The sequence below is a fragment of the Pseudopodoces humilis genome, chromosome 9 (assembly GCF_049639895.1).
Source record: "Pseudopodoces humilis isolate 2021_Gansu_Grassland_sample_001 chromosome 9, ASM4963989v1, whole genome shotgun sequence".
In the NCBI taxonomy this organism is placed as follows: Eukaryota; Metazoa; Chordata; class Aves; order Passeriformes; family Paridae; genus Pseudopodoces; species Pseudopodoces humilis.
This window is the reverse complement of record NC_142208.1, coordinates 3,539,807-3,557,169: the sequence shown is the minus strand read 5'-3', so window position 1 is coordinate 3,557,169 and position 17,363 is coordinate 3,539,807. Positions and strand designations below refer to the sequence as shown.

The following is a 17,363-nucleotide window of genomic DNA, read 5'->3' as shown; positions in this document are numbered from 1 at the left end:
TCTGGCACTGGGGAGCCATTCCCTGTGTCCTGTCCCTCCATCCCTTGTCCAAAGCTGTGGGAGGAATAAGGTGTCCCCAAAGCTGCTGTCACTGTCCCTACCCATGGCAGAATGTGGGACAAGAGGTGGCATTTCTCCCACAGCAGCACAATCGGGCTGTGATGTGCCAGCCCCCCAGGAGAATTCCATTTCTTTGCCAACACCACTTGAACAAAGGCACGATGCAAATAAAAACCCCGTCTGAAGTTGGCAGGTCCTGCTGCAAATCCTCATTTATGAATATTGCTGTGCACAACCACTGCTAGAACAGTCCAGGGGTGAAAAACCAGGGGTGCATTTGCTCTGCCCCTGACTTTTTTAATTTGGGATTCATTTCCTACAGGGAAAAGGAATGTTCCCTTTGGGGGTGATATTCCTGTGGCAAAGCTGCCTTTCCATTTTAAAGCCCATCTCTGATGTAAGGGATTGACTCATCCACACCTGTCCAGGGCATTTGGATGAATGGCAGCCAGGAGATATTTGCCCAAAAATACACATATTATTTGCCCAAAAATGCATGTACCGCCCTTCCTACTGCACTCCTCCCATTTCAAAAATGTTCATCTTTCAGATTTAGGAATTGTTTTACGCATCTGCTTCCTGGGAAATAAGAAATCAAAGACCCATCCTCACCGCTGTCTTCCAGGAGGATACAAGGAATTTTTCCCTAAAAATAAGTAACCTAAGTGGAAAAGCCCTTCCCAAGGCTTTTTCTATCAGAACAGTGAGCTTGGAAAATCTGGGAAATCCCCACACTGTCGTTTTCCTTTAAAAACCATCGTGTAAAGATAGAGCAAGCCCATCAAATTTAGGATGGCAAGGGATTCCTATTCCCTGAGTGCTGCACAGAAATGGAAGCCCATCCAGGAGGATATCCCTGTAAAAAGGCTGTGGAAGGGGAAAGCACTCCCACATTGGGAGTGGGAATTGATACATGTATAAATCACCAACACCTTTAGGAAGTTTTCCCTGTCTCCTTCATCTCCTTCCCAACATAAAAAAGTTCAAGGCCAGGTTGGATGGGGCTTAGGGCAACCTGGGATAGTGGAATGTCCCTGTTCATGGCAGGGGGTGGGACTGGATGAGATGCAAGGTCCTTTCCAATATAAATCATTCCAAGATTGTGGAATAAAACAGAAAATGCAATTGTTATTGGAGATGGGAGACAACAAAAGGAATCAGGTGTGTATTTGGACTGCTTTAGGCTTTGGTTTTTGTCCTCCCCACAGCAGAAGGGATTATACAACACTTCATGTTCTATTCTGTGCAGCTCCAGGTTTTACAGAACAACCCACTAAATATCCTAAGTGAGATTTCTAAAGCTCCCATGAGGGATTTCAACAGCCAGCTGCTGGGGAAGCTGAATTTACTTGTAAATATTCAGCTTGTGAGGGACTTCAACAGTTGTTCTTAGTGAAACAACTCCACACAGCTCCACAAAACCCAAGCTGCAGGATGCTGACCTGCTCCCCTCCTGCCTTCTCCCCCAAATCATCTGGGTCACCCCTTAGGGACTAACACAGGGTTAAAGCTGCTCATTAATTAATAGCCTATCACTCATTTATCAACACATTTACTCATCAGAAACCCCTCATCTGTTGTTACCTGTCTGCAATGCAAATACTTTGAGCAATACAAAGTCTCCACACCAAAGGCTGCTGCATTCCCAAAGCCTTTTACCGCTGGAAGCAACAGTTTAGGGAAATTCTCTCATCCTTATAAAGATTCATCTTCACTGCAAAAGCTCTAAGTATAACCCTATTTCTCAGCAATATAGGGATGGAACATCCAAAATACTCCATATATGCTTTCTCTTCCCAAGCTGCCTTCAAACCAAGCAAAACCTCTCCATATTTCAACACCATTCTGTTTTCTACCAACACATTTATTTGCACTATTTGAAAAATATTTCCCTGGGATGAGCAATATTTTAGATCTCATGCCAACAGAAGAATATTCTCAGCCTAATTTTAGGAATTCTTAAAACCAAGTCAATAGCCTAGAATTTTATCCATCTAAAGGTGGGTTGTGCTGGGAGGTTAAATTCAATTATCTTTTTTTGATAACAGATTACCTGAGGGATCAGCACAACTAATGAAATACTTAACGAACAGGATTAAAAGAGCCAAGGCAAAAAAGGAAAAGAAATCAGGTGAGCCAAGGCCACTGGAGAGGTATTGAACAGGAATGGAAATTTTGCTTATTTTTCCCAGGGAGATTTAATTCCCAGAGTGATGTGACCATGGGAAGGTAGAGGTGGACAGAGTTTTCTCAGCTGGGGAGATCCTGGATCTGCTGCTCCGTATCCTCAAAACCTCATTCCTGTGCTGCACACCAAGATCAGCACTTCCAAAGGCCACCACGGCTTGGATCACCATGGACAGGGATGGACCATCGTGGATGATCATCAATCACCAGGGATCACCAGGGATCACCAGGGATCACCAGGGATCACCAGGGATCACCAGGGATCGCCAGGGATCGCCAGGGATCGCCAGCATCAGTGGGCTGTACCAGGAAGTGGCTGATTCTCAAAGCAAATCAAGCGTGTTCCAGGGTGGATCTTCCGTCCTGGTCCCCAGGGCCACAACCAGCTCACATCATCACCAGGGCCCAGTGGGACACCCAGCCACTCAACACCAGCCTCAGGCAAAGAAACATCATGGAATTCCAGGATGGTTTGGGTGGGAAGGGACCTTTAAAGACCATCCAGAGCTACTCCTGCCCTGGACAGGGACACCTTCCACCACCCCAGGCTGCTCCAACATTTCCAGGGATCCAGGGACAGCTACAGCTGCTCTGGGCACCCTGTGCCAGGGCCTGCCCACCCTCCCAGGGAACAATTCCTTCCCAATATCCCATCTATTCCTGCCCTCTGGCACTGGAAAGCCATTCCCCCACGTCACTCCATCACTTGCACAGAGTCTCTCCCCATCTGTAGCCCCTTCAGGCACTGGAAGGCCACAATTTGATCACCCCAAAGCTTCTCCTCTCCAGGCTGAACAATCCCAGCTGTCCCAGCCTTTCCTCCCAGCAGAGCTGCTCCATCCCTCATGGCAGATGGAGCTGAACATGCTGCACTCAAACACAAGGATTAAGGCACAGAGGAACCCATGGGTGGCCAGGGAGCAAAAGCTGGGACATTCCACTGGGACACAAGGACAACATCAACTGAAGCAGGAATTCTGCTCCATCCCCCCTTTTCTTTATGATAATTTTGTAATTTTAACACCCCACTGGTGAGGCTGATCTGTGGCTCATTCCCATCATTTTCACACAGGCCACTTAGCGCATCAGGGACCCTCTGAGCCCACATGCCGGAATTCCCTGGGGGAATGTCAATCTCCAAAGGGGATTCAGAGCCACACTCCTAACCAGGATTTCAGCCTCTTGTCCTAAATGTATGAAAAAGGCTCATATTTAGGTTTCCTTCCCTAATAACTTCCTCTTGCCCTGTTTTCTCCTGAAAGCTCTTGTGAAACTGCTTGGTGTTTTCTGTGACTCCAGGTCTGGGTGGCCCAATTTCCACTGCTTCCTTCCCGTGCACACATCTCCAGCAAGAGGACAGATAAAACTAAGCAAACCAATAATAACAACTAAATAACCCACTGGCTAAACAAACTGGGCTTCTCACCACGTGCCAAACCTCCTGCAGGCCTCCAGATGCTCTGGAAAATAAAGAATCTGCTCAAACCACATGTAAAAGGGAGAGATGAAAGCAGGTATGCTCCCACACTCCAGAATATTGTTAATCCTGGTATCAGGAGCTCGCCAGTCAGTCCTGTCTCATTGGGATCATTTTGCAATTTATCTGCTAACAGCATAAAACCATCAAAGTCACTGGGGGGGGGTCTGGCAGCCAGTCTGGGCTCCTCCCCTTTGTGCATCACTGGCTGCAGCCTCTTCTGCTCCCAGCAGTTATCCCAGCAGCTGGAATAAAATAGCTAAAAATATGGAATTTGTCATCCCCAAATGAATCACTGGAATCATTTGGAAAGATGCTGAATGCAAAGCTAAATAATTAAGCCATGAAGGCAAGCACAGATCTGCACATGTGCACGGAGAGGGTCTTTTACAGGGGCACGTTTGCAACCTTGACACAGAGCACAGGGAAAATCCATCTCTCATTAACAAACTCGTCCCCGTGACTCTGTCTGTTCCTTTTTCTCCTCTCACATCTTCATCCTCCTGTTGCCTCACAAGACACCATTCCCATTGCTGCAAATATAAGGTACAATCAGATTTACAACCACAGAATCCCAGAATGGTTTGGGTTGGAAGGAACCTTAAAGCTCAACCAGTCCCACCCCCTGCCATGGGCAGGGACACCTTCCACTATCCCAGGCTGCTCCAAGCCCCAAAGTCCAACCTGGCCTTGGACACTTCCAGGGATCCAGGGGCAGCCACAGCTGCTCTGGGCACCCTGTGCCAGGGCCTGCCCACCCTCCCAGGGAACAATTCCTTCCCAATATCCCATCTATCCCCAAATCTCTTTCAGTTTGACTCCATTCCCCCTTACCAGGAAATGATGCTATGACACAGGAAGTTGGCACAGACACAAAACCACCTTTGGAAAATTGTGGATTAATTTCTATGTGCACTTAGAGAAATAAATTCTGTTCTGTGTTCTTGATGATTTATTGTATTTTAAATATATGAGCTCATGCAGTGTAATTGGTCGTGGCATATTTTGCATGATGAACACAACAAATTGGCTTTTGTGGAGCTGTTCCAAGCAGTTGTTCAAGACAAAAAAAAGTAATTAGTGAAAGCAGCTATTAGTGACAAACTAAATGGGGAAAAATGGTTTTAACCAAATCTACTGTGAAATCTGCACCACACAATTTAATTGAAGCCTCTTGGATTCCAGCTCCTTCCCAGGACTTGTTGAATTGCCATTGCATATAAACATTCATAGTGTAAATATGTGTGTAAATAACAGTTTAAAGAACAAAATGAACCATATGCATGGGAATTGAGAGTGTTGACTTTGTGACCAAACAATTTTCAGCCCATTTTAATATCCACTTTATAAACACAGGTTTTGCAGAGAGTTTAGGAAAAGCAATTCAGACTGGAAAATTGTTTTTAAAAACAGAGCTGCATAGGCAAAAAGGGTTTATATTATACATAAATTATTGGAACAGGGAAAGGCTGGAGTGGGGAAGAACCTTAAAGCCCATCTCAACCCACCCCGTGCTAAGGGACACCTTTCACTATCCCAGGCTGCCCCAAGCCCCATCCAACCTGGCCTTGGGCACTTCCAGGGATCCAGGGGCAGCCCCAGAGCTCCTCTTCCCAGGCTGAACAATCCCAACTCTCCCAGCACAAATTTAAATTTCTCAGCACAAAACACAAAATAATCTCCACACAACATCAATGCACACGATTTAAAACAAGACCGTCCTCTCCCTGTCTGCCGAGATAAACCATCCATAGGATTTTATCAGCAAGGAATTCTCTCCTCTGACAAACACAACCTGGAATTGCATTGCATCAATTTAGAGGTTTACAGGTTTATTCCAGACAGGCAAAACCCCTTGTTGGTGTGTGCTCAAACCTGTGGTAGCTCTGAGGCTCTCCTACTGCCTGCCCACACACAGAATCTCTGCACAGGTCTTAGAATCCTCCTTCCCCAGCAGCCATCCCTTTTGCTTCCAACAGACACCTCACGTGGGCTTGGAAACCGCAGGCAAACAGAACAGGAGGAAAAGATGTTGATCCAAAGTGGATGCAAACCCAGAAGGTGCCAAGGAGCGTCTGGACAGAGCGGGATTGTTGGGGTGTCTGTGCAGGACTGGGAGCTGGACTGGATGATCCTGTGGGTCCTTCCAGCTCAGGGTATCCCACGGTTCCATGCACTATCCATAGCTCTGAGAGGATTAATTGAATGGATGTGACAATTAGCTTTTAATGTTGATCAGAACAGTTCCCAAAGAGAGCAGAGAAAAGCTGAACAAGCCTTTCCCAATGAATCTATTCCCAAAGCCTCAACTGGAAATCACACCTTCATTATTCAAGGCTCAAGCATTTAATAAGTGGCCAGGATTAACTCCAGCAGGGTATAAATGCAAGGGGGAAAGCCCAGCCTATCCCAAGGCATTCAGAATTCCCTTGCTGGTGTCATGACAGGAGTAGTTTGCACATTCAGCTGTGCTGTTTGTCCCAGCTTGTGGAATCTTTGCCATTCCAACACACATAAATCTCTTGGGACGTGGAAATAACTGCAGGATCATTGATGAGTCCGGATGTCTCTGGACTCATAAAGAGTGAATTTACAGCAGTAATTCACAGAATGTTTTTCTATACAGTGAGAAAAACTAATTATTACTGCACTGAAATTCATCACTGTCGTAAGAATTAATGGAGTTTGAGGAGCAGTGAAGTCACCCCGAGACGTTGCCTTAATTATCCCGTCAGTCTTTACGAGTTTCAGTCTCTGCAGTGGTTAATAAAGGTTAATGCCTCCCCTGTTCCAGAAATATTACATGCAACTTGACAAATATTTGGGGAAAATAAGTTAGAGAAGCTGCAAAATAACTCCACATTACAACAAAATTCATCCACTAAAGGTCTCCCAGACAGGCCACTCTCCTCAGGAGGGCTGGCTGAGGCTGACTTTTAATGTCATTAACCTTGGCTGCCTAGAATTCCTAATTTTAGAATATGTGGAGTTGAGTGACTGTGATTTTCAGCCCCAGCTGGAGTCCCCAGGATTTCTGGGGTGTTTCCAGCAGACTCTGGAATGTATCAGATGCTGGAATCTCTAAATGGCATCAGGCTGCTGATGTCAGTTTAGGGTATAACAAGACCAGCACATTCCTCAACTCAAACCCACAGCAGAACCTCTGGGATTAGTAATATTCCTCCCTCTTTCATTAAGCAAACCTTGTGGAGATCCCAGTGACAAATCGCTCCTGGAGTGTGTGTCCTGCCAACACCCCTGAGACACACGGCTGTCCCCAGCACAGGAGGGACCTGGAGCTGCTGGAGAGAGTCCAGGGGAGGCACCAGGATGATCAGAGGGATGGAGCAGCTCTGCTGGGAGGAAAGGCTGGGACAGCTGGGATTGCTCAGCCTGGAGAGGAGAAGCTTTGGGCTGACCTCACTGTGGCCTTCCAGGGCCTGAAGGGGCTGACAAGAAAGATGGAGAGAGACTCTGTACAAGGGATGGAGGGACAGGACACAGGGAATGGCTTCCCAGTGCCAGAGGGTAGGGATAGATGGGATATTGGGAAGGAATTGTTCCCTGGGAGGGTGGGCAGGCCCTGGCACAGGGTGCCCAGAGCAGCTGTGGCTGCCCCTGGATCCCTGGAAGTGTCCAAGGCCAGGTTGGACTTTGGGGCTTGGAGCAGCCTGGGGTGGTGGAAGGTGTCCCTGGCCATGGCAGGGGATGAAATGGGATGGGCTTTAAGGCCCCTTCCCACCCAGACCATTCTGAGATTCCATGATACTTGTGTGGGTATGACAGCTTAAACCTCAGCAGCTTGCAGAGAATCAATAATGTTAGGTTATTCTAATATATTCTAATGTCAAGGTTAAATCTTCCTGGATGGAGATGCAGCTCTGAAGTGTTTCCAGTGGCAGGGCCTCACCCATTCCCAGGCTGGAACACAAACACAAGCTCCCAAAGCCACCAATGCCTGTTCCTGTCCCAGCACCAAAGCATGGGGGACTCAAGAATTAGATCACCAAGGACATTTTATTTGTGGAGGATTATTTGTGCACATCTCCAACAGCCTGGAACATTTGGGTTTGGAGGAATTCACACAACTGTGCGTCAGCTCTCTGTTCCCATCACACCTGAGAGCTGTAACACCCCACTGCAGCAGGAATTACAGCGGTGATTAAAAGGCCTTAACGCTGTTCCAGCCCTAATGTGAGGGCTGAGAGCAGACACACAATGAATTCAGAATGCTCATGGCCCACACAAACCCACAGCAGTTCATTAGCTACGAAAGAACATTAAAAAAAGAGAGAAGAAATATGGAAATGAGTGTTTCTTTTCACGAGGAATCATTTCTTCTCCAGGTTCTCCTCTTATGCTGTTGAAGGATAAATTGATATTAATTGATATTAAAGGACAAAGCTGGGAACGCTTTGCCTTTATCAGATTAAAGCAATTACAAACTGTTTATAAAGACAGTTTCATAATGTTAGTTTTGTTTTCTCAGAAAAGAAGACTTAATTTGCAAACAAAGTTGGAAAATTAAGATTGGCTCCTCCAAATACAACATCCTCCAAAAAAACTCCCTGCCTGAGAAACTGCTCAGTCTTCCTGGTTGATCCCAGCTGTAAACCTTCCCCAGAGGAATTTAAAAGTGTGCATTGTCAATGGATCTCTGCCACCTCCCCATGTTCCCAGCACAGAGAAGGGGAAGCTCCAGGGAGACCTTAAAGCACCTTCCACTACCAAAGTGAGCTTACAGAAAAGAGAGACGGGGACTGTTTCCATGGTTGGATAGTAATGGGACAAGGGGAATAGTTCTGAACTAGAAGAAGTGAGATTTGTGGGATACTGGGAAGGAATTGTTCCCTGGGAGGGTGGGCAGGCCCTGGCACAGGGTGCCCAGAGCAGCTGTGGCTGCCCCTGGATCCCTGGAAGTGTCCAAGGCCAGGTTGGGCTTTGGGGCTTGGAGCAGCCTGGGATAGTGGAAGGTGTCCCTGCCCATGGCAGGAGTGGGAATAGATGGGATTTAAGGACCCTTCCAACGCAAATCAGTCTGGGATTTTAATGAAATGAAAAATAAAAAGCCAGAGCCATCACACACCCATTGAAGTCTGGGCTTTTACTGGCTGATAGATTGGCACCAGAGCATCTTTGTGATAAACACATCAGTGTGCTAGAAATGCACCAATTTATTTGGGAAGTGACCCCAGGAGTGCAGGATTCAGGAGCACCCATCACTAATCCAGCAAGAATGGAACCACTCTTTTCCAGACACTAATGACAAAGTCATTAAAACACACATTAAAGCAAGCCCAAGGGGGCACTGTGCTAATGAGCCTGCTTGATTCCATGCCTGGCTTTACATCTATTTCTTATATATTCCCATTCCCACCGGAGACAGTGCAGCACATCCCTGCTTTTCTCCTCCCCAAATGTCATGCTCCAAAAGCAGCTGAAGGACAAGCCTGCCTTGCCAGCTGCTCCTGGGGCTCTGGATTATGAGGATGTGGGAGAAGCACCACAGCAGTGTAGGATCATCCTGTGTAGTGTATCCCAGACCTGCCTGCAAGCTCATTCCACACAAATATTTATGGCAATCCTGGAAGCAAATATGTTTGTACGGGGTTAATTAGGGAAAAATACATTGTCACTGATGTCTTGCCATGCTTTTGTTAATAACCAGGAGGAAATGAGGGCACAGCAAAGCCTGGGAGCCTCCCAGTTTCTTGCAGTAGCTGATGGAGTGATGAAGCATTTTATTTGCCCATAATTAAGGGGGGTTATTTTAGTAATGGAGCAGGAGTTGAATATTAGCTGTTAAATACAGCCACCACCATCATCTTCCTGGACTTGGAAAGAGGATTTCTGTTAAACCCCAAAAAACTCTACAGCAGCTGCAGCCAAAACAAGATTATCTCCTTTCCCAATGCTCTATAAAGCTGGGGAATTACTGAGTCTTTTTAGATACTACAATGTTTGTCAAGCAACAATTAAAAACGCACCAGCGATTAAGCAAACACCATAAAGCTTTTACAATTCATTTGAAGCAGGCAAATATTTGTGCAGCCAAATTAAAAAAATCCCAGCCAACACTGAAGTATTTGGCTCTCTGAAGATTCAAAATCCTTCATTTTGAAAGTGGATTTTTAAAAATCCCCTTTAAGACTCCAAAACCATCCTACCTGGCTTTGGGACACATCAAGGGATGGGGCAGGCACAGATTTTTTTTTGTTCAATCACAGAACTGTCATCAGCAATGGCACACAAATAAGTATTACCTGCATTTACAGCTAAGAATCCCCATATAGTGTTGATTGTATGGGATAAACCAGCCCCTTCCCAGGAAGTTTCCAATCTCAAATTATCCCAGATTTCCAGACACCTGTGCTAAAGGGTGGGAGGGCTTATCCAAAATCAAGCTTCCAGAACAAAGCAGAAATCTCAACTCAATCTGAAACTGTGAGCTTCACTCCAGGTGTATTTTTCCCTCTGATAAAAGGAAATGCCATCCCCTGGGAAAGGTGGGACGATGGGGATGAGCTCTGCAGGGCCCCCGCTGTCCCCACCCAAACTGGGCCATGTCCAAACAGCTCCAAGTCTGAAACAGAAGAGCACTTTAAAGCTGTTAAATCTTCCCTAAACACCATAATGCAGAATAAAGAGGATTTTAAACACTTTCCCTTGTTTTGTCACCTCTACCTGAGCATTCTCCCACTCTCCTACAGGTCTCATTCCCATGTACTCCCCTCCCTCCTGCCAGCGTTCATCCAGCTGTGGGGAAAAGCGCACTCTGGGGCCCAAAATCACCCAAAGAGGGGGTTTTAGCATGTAGGGGGGGGTTAATGTTTAACTCAGACCCCTTCCCAAAGCAGCTCCTGCATCCCTGGACACAGAGGTGTGCACTGGAATAACAGGAGATGGGCACTGCTCGTCTCCTAGGGAGCAGCAGAAGCAAAGGTGGGATCCCTGACTCCCACCCCTCCCAGGAGGGCACTTACAGAGCTGCCATTCCCAAACTTCCCAGCTAACTCGGGACAGTGCTCAGGAGATGCAGTTTGAGAGTTGTAGGCTGGACATGAAGGAAAACTTCTTTTCCAAGCAGGGGTCCCTCTGGGTCAGGGCACCTTCAGGGTGCCAAGGCCTGTTGGACAAAGCCAAGACTGCCTGACAAACCCTCTCCCAGAGAGAGGTTGGAGAAGCTTTCCTGAGGTCCTTCCCAACCAACACAAGCCCAGGATCAAGGGAGGTGTCTGGTTACCACAGGCAGAGCACCTGAGTTTCTTCTTCACACACAAAGCACGGCAGCCTTCATCTGCTTCCTTAAATCAACTAAACTCACCTAAATTCCCTCCATTTCCCCAGAAACAAAGCCAACTGTGCTGTGTTAGCAGAGATTATCTGACACCAATAAGTCTGTATTTGGGATCTCTCGCAATGGAAGAATCACAGCAGTGCTCAGAAATGATGAAGGATTACAAAAGCAGAGACAGAAGAATTTCAAGGAACAAAAAGGACTCTGAAGAGGTTCAAGAGACTCCTCCAACAGGGAATACAGCATCTAATCAGATGCTGAGCAGCCTTTAAGTAGAGAATGTGCCTTCCCAAGGAGGAAATGGGCCAGGAAGGCGGGAGAGGCACATCCCAGCAGTGTCTCTGCCGTGGGTGCTCAGGTGTATCTGGGCACAACCCTTCCAAAATGGGGCTGGTGACATGGACAAACCCACCATGTGGCATTTTCACACCCACTCAGGCAATTCATCCCACTGCAGGCAGCTCCTGTGACCCTCATCAGCTAAGCTGTGTGAATTTAATCAGCCTCTGCTCCTGCCCTCTACAACAGGTAAGTCAGGCAGGGTAACCTCAGAGCTGAAAAACAAACACAAGAAATAAAGACAATTCTAGCTCTTCAAAGGCAGCCAGGACTTTGCCTTGCTCAGATCTCTGCACTTAGTTCCCAGTGCTGTCAGATTGCTTCAGGTGTCTGGAGTTCACCTCAATTCCCATCAGAAAAGCAATCCAGGGTGTCCAGGACATGTCAGAGGAAAAGAGAAGACAGCTTCAGGGTGCCACCTGCGCCTTCTGCTGTGTACAGAGGCGCTGGGCTACGCTGAAAAAACAAAGAACCAACAAAACATAGCTGAGCCTCTCCCCACGCTCCTCATTCCTGGAGTTAATTAAAAAAGAGACACTATTTAAATCTCATTTCCTCCAGCTGGGTGTCAGGCACAGGCTGCAAAGGGCAGAGCAGAGCTTCACCAAACCCATTTCAAACACTACTGACTTTGATATTCTGGACTAAAGGGTTTTGCAAATAACTTCAGAGAAGTGAATGCAGTTGTCACCATTTCTGTTGTCTGGATGGGTTTTATTGCAGCCTAAAGATAAATAAAAGCACTGCAATTCAGAGTCCAATCCCAGAGAAGATGTAATTCATGAAATATAATGAGTTTTTCAAACGTGCAATACAGAGAGCTTGTTTGGTGCTTTTTTTTTTTTTTTTTAAATTAAAAAGCCTATCTGCAGTTTTGTCAATTTATCTGGTATCCAAATGCTTTTAACACTGGCACTTAAATAATATGAAATCCATCTTTTCTAGGGAACTTCAGAGCACATAAATACAAGTAAACTACAGCCCTCTTCAGCATCCCAAACTTGAGCAAATACTGGCAGTCTTAGGGAGCTGGGAAAGGGGCTCAGCCTGGAGCAAAGGAGGCTCAGGGGAACCTTCTGGCTCTGCACAACTCCCTGACAGGAGGGGACAGCCAGGGGGGGTCGGGCTCTGCTGCCAGGGAACAGGGACAGGACAAGGGGAAACGGCCTCAAGCTGTGCCAGGGGAGGCTCAGGTTGGACACCAGGAGGAATTTCTCCATGGCAAGGGAGCTCAGGCCTTGGCAGGGGCTGCCCAGGGAGGTTTGGAGTCCCCATGCCTGGAGGTGTCCAGGGAAGGGCTGGACGTGGCACTCAGTGCTCTGGGCTGGGGACAGGGTGGGGATGAGGCACAGCTTGGACTGGATGATCCTGAAGGTCTTTTCCAGCTGCAATGATTCCATCATGGGAGTAGTTATTATTGGAATTATAATTATTCCATCAATTTGATTATTACCGCATCATTGCCACAAACAAACGGATTTAAGATCACAAGGTCGATACCATGGAAGAGATGCCAGCTGTTTTGTCCCAGAGCATTTGCAGCTGAAAAGGCCAAGGAGTCTGGTAAGACACCACACAATCCCTAAAAGCACACTGGGATTTTCAGCTTCTCTCCAGAATTCTGCTTCTTTCAGGAAGTGTAACTGCTGTGTAGCATTAATGAGTATTTTAAACTATCAGAGCAGTAACACAGAGCTGCCCTGCACAGCTTTCTCCTCACTTGAAACATCTCCCCACAAGGCCTGGGCCATGTAAAAAATCCCACTTCAAACAACATCCCTGAAATGGAGACAAGATACCAACAGCCCCACTATCAAAGTGTAAGGCAATCAAAGAATGGCAAGAGTAGCAGCAATAAGGGTGGAATGCTGAATGCTGCATAATGAAAAGATTCTCTTTTATCAACACAGGAACTGTCTGCAAAACATCTACAACTACAAAGCAGCTCCTTGGTCCCTCAGGCTGCAATTTCACCCCTGGCAGCAGAGGAGGGTGAAGTCCTCGTGTGCAAAGTCACCTTCATGCCCCTAAAAACCTTCCAGGGACCTTCACTCCCACAGAACACATCAGCACGGAGATCAGAGGAGCTCAGCTGGGCAGGGCAGGAGCCTCCACAGTGGCTCTGTTTGGTTTAGGCTCAGCTTCCTGGCTGGAGGAGCAGCCCAGCCCTTCCCTGTTTTCCCCCTCTGCCCTGCTCAGGTGAGACCCCACCTGCAGAGCTGCCTCCAACTTGGGGGTCCCCAACAAAGAAAGGACCTCGAGCTGCTGGAGTCCAGAGGCCATGGAGATGCTCCAAGGGCTGGAGCCCCTCTGCTCTGGAGCCAGGCTGGGAGAGCTGGGGATGCTCACCTGGAGAAGAGAAGGCTCCAGGGACACCTCAGAGCCCCTTCCAGTGCCTAAAGGGGCTCCAGGAGAGCTGGAGAGGGACTGGGGACAAGGGATGGAGGGACAGGACACAGGGAATGGCTTCCCACTGCCAGGGGGCAGGGATAGATGGGATATTGGGGAGGAATTCCTCCCTGGGAGGGTGGGCAGGCCCTGGCACAGGGTGCCCAGAGAAGCTGGGGCTGCCCCTGGATCCCTGGAGCTGTCCAAGGCCAGGCTGGACTTTGGGGCTTGGAGCAGCCTGGGACAGTGGAAGGTGTCCCTGCCCATGGCAGGGGGTGGTATGAGATGAGCTTTAAGATCCCTTCCAACCCAAACCATTCTGGGATTCTCTGATTTCCCCTGATTTTGTCTCCTCTCTTCCAGGGACATTCAGATACCAGGGGAAGATGCCAATGCCAGGGCTGCCCTGCCTTGTTCTGAACCTTGCCATAGCTAAAAAGGCCTGGAAAGCAAGAAAAGCTTCATGTGATACTTGTGGAAAATTTAAAAGAATAATTTTAGTATTGTTGTTCATACACATTTTTCCTCACAATAACTCCACAGTACTACAAAAGACATGGGGGGAAAATAATAAACATTACTCATCAATGAAACCTGTGGTAGGTTTAACATTGGAAAAAATCCTCCTGTTCCATGTGGGCTGGGGAGACCTGGAGCCCATTGCTGCCTCAGGCAGCAGGATCCTCATGATCCAAACTGGGATCAGCCAGTGGAGGTGGTGCTGCTACACCCTCATTGAAAGCAACAGAAATTGAGTAACTTTTACTGAATAGTACCATATTTGAGCTTATTTTAGGGAGATTGTTCTATGATTCCCTTAATGGAAGCTCACTGGAAGTGATGGACTTGAGATACAGGGAAGCACAACTCCTCCAATACAATCAATCAAACATTTAAATTAATCCAGTGCCTCTCAGAAAGAAACATTGAATTACAATGGGCAAAATAATCTTTACAAACTCTGCTTTCATGGACAGCAGGAAAGGCAGCTTGGGGTGATTTCATGTCATCAAGGAGCTTCTAAAAGTGGCTTTAGAGAACAGAAGGTTGCTTTGGTTCTGAAACACAAATTGATCAGTTCTGGGTCTGTCTTGGTGCCAAGTGACTTTTTGCTCCCCAGTTACCAACAGGAAATAGTTTAGAATTTTTATTCTAGACTTATTCTAGACATATTCAACTATTTAATAGTCGATAAATTTTATACATTGTGGGGCAAATCCAGCCCCTGTGCTGTCTGTTGCATTTTAATCTGGGAAAAGACCACTTGTCACTGAACCCATAAATTAATATTTATGGCAAATATTCCATTGCATCCCCTTGTTTATCAAACTCTGCCCAAAGCAAAGCTTTACTGTCGACAGCAAAGTTCAGTCACCTCATTTCTCACAGCTGCTCTGGCCATATTTCAAACATCAGCAACATTTTCAGTGACATCCATAAAAAGGGATGAAATGGGAGCTCTTATGAACTAATTATCTGACATCTGCTTCTAATATTAACTAATCCTTCAAGGGTTGCACAGAGAAAGTCATCATGTCTTTATAACAGTGTTTAAGTGATGGGATCTCAGCTCATTCCACTCTGCAATTAAATCAATGTGAAAAATACCAACAAAATTATTTCCACAAGTGTTCCAGAACAACGGAAGCTCTTCATTTCCCTGGTGTGGTGATCACCCTCCTCCTGTATCAGACACAACAAACAGGGCTTTGTTATTTATTGTTACTTTATCTGCTTGGCCATACAGGTCCATAGAGGTTTTAAACATGGATTTAACACTGGAAGTTTTTCCCATAAATAAATATCCAGTCTTAAAGCTGCTCATGATGCCAGAACCTCCAGGTGTTCACCTGGAGAAGAGAAGGATCCAGGGAAACCTCAGAGCCCCTTCCAGGGCCTAAAGGGGCTCCAGGAGAGCTGGAGAGGGACTGGGGACAAGGGATGGAGAGAAAGGACACAGGGAATGGCTTCCCAGTGCCAGAGGGCAGGGATAGATGGGATATTGGGAAGGAATTGTTCCCTGGGAGGGTGGGCAGGCCCTGGCACAGGGTGCCCAGAGAAGCTGGGGCTGCCCCACCTCTTCCTTCAGCACCTCCTTTAAGGCTTTAGAAAGGGGGACAGGAAGCAGATCCTGGGAAATTTGTGAATCCTGGAATCCCAGACTGGTTTGGGTTGGATGGGACCTCAAAGCCTATCCAGTGCCATCCCTGCCATGAGCAGGGACACTTTCCACTACCCCAGACTGTTCCAAGCCTGTCCAGCCTGGCCTTGGACACTACTTAGGGATCCAGGAGCAGCCACAGCTTCTCTGGGCAACCAACACGCCTGGGGATGTTTCAGGTACACAATGATCCCAGGAGGTGAATGAATTTTCCATTCTGTTTTCTTTATTTCTCTTGGATTAGTCTGCCCCTCAGTTAAAATTTCAGTTAGGACCACCCATTCCTGTGCCTCTGTCTCCAAAGCCACAGAAATGTCATCCTGAAGATGCTCCTGAAGAAGAAGAGGGGGGGAAAGAACTCCTGCTACACTTTGTCCATTGTCCTCAACATAATTTTCTCATTATCATCTTCTTGGAGGAATAATCAATCCCATTTTGTCACATTACTTACAAAACCGGTAAAGGTCACAGAAAAATACAGGCAGTGGAAGGGTGAGTTTAAATTACCTTCTCCCAGGATATATCCATTTATATTCCATTTATCTCCCACCAGGAACACCAGACTGGCTGGGCCACCCCAGGTTTCTTATCTCCATGTAATATCAGAGAGATTTTAATCAAACAGCTGAGTATCTAAAGTCAACTTCCTTCCAAAGTGTGTTTTAGGGAGAGCTGAACAAACTTTACCCTGGCTCCTGTAATTGTTGGAGAACATCTAAAGGCAACATCCTTCTGCAAGGCTTTTAACGAGTCTCTGCAGTTTTAATTGGCAACTCACTGCTGCCTTATTTTTCCTCACAAATTATCCACGTTACCAAGCTCCTCACAAAGTTCTGTCATTCCTGGGGCTGCAGTGAGCAGTGCACAGGACTCCATTAAAACAAAAACAGCAGTGGAAAATTCAAACTCATCCAGGCTTGGCAAGGAAGGGCTGAGCTCCTGCCTTAATCCCTCTGCACCGCGCTGGGTTTTGTACAATTAGTGCAGCTGGCAAGCACAGCAGCTTGAGGGACTCTTGTGCTGCCTTTTGAGGGCCAGCAAAAGGATTTACATAATTTAGAGTTTAATAACTTCAGCTTTTGCTTGCTTCTTTTTTTTTTTTTTTTTTTTTCCCTAAGAGTTCTCCTAAAAACACGGTTTGGTGCGGAGTGTAACGCCCCTGAAATCATCAGTCTCGCACAGAGATGTTTCTAGGGGATGGTATTATTTGAATTTTACCCCCAAGAGAATCCATTTTGGGTGCTAAGACCATTTCTAAAATAAGCAGAAAATCCTTAGAGGATGAAGAATCTGCTCCTTCCACAAAATCTGCCTTAAATCACCTGCAAAATTTTGCTCCACGCATTATTCTTTAAGAGGAATGAGCACTTCTGCACAATATTAAGAGCAGATTAATTTCACTTCCTCCCACATCTTTTCTGCTATCAAAATGAAGAATTGCAATGTTTTAAACA

The 17,363-nt window shown here is 46.6% G+C and overlaps 1 protein-coding gene across 5 annotated transcripts in view; it reads right to left on the bottom strand.

Annotated features, from left to right (window-relative positions):
* PRKG1 (protein kinase cGMP-dependent 1) overlaps positions 1-17,363 on the bottom strand; it is a 362,401-nt gene that overhangs the window by 183,423 nt on the left and 161,615 nt on the right. The gene's annotated exons all lie outside the window — the stretch shown is intronic.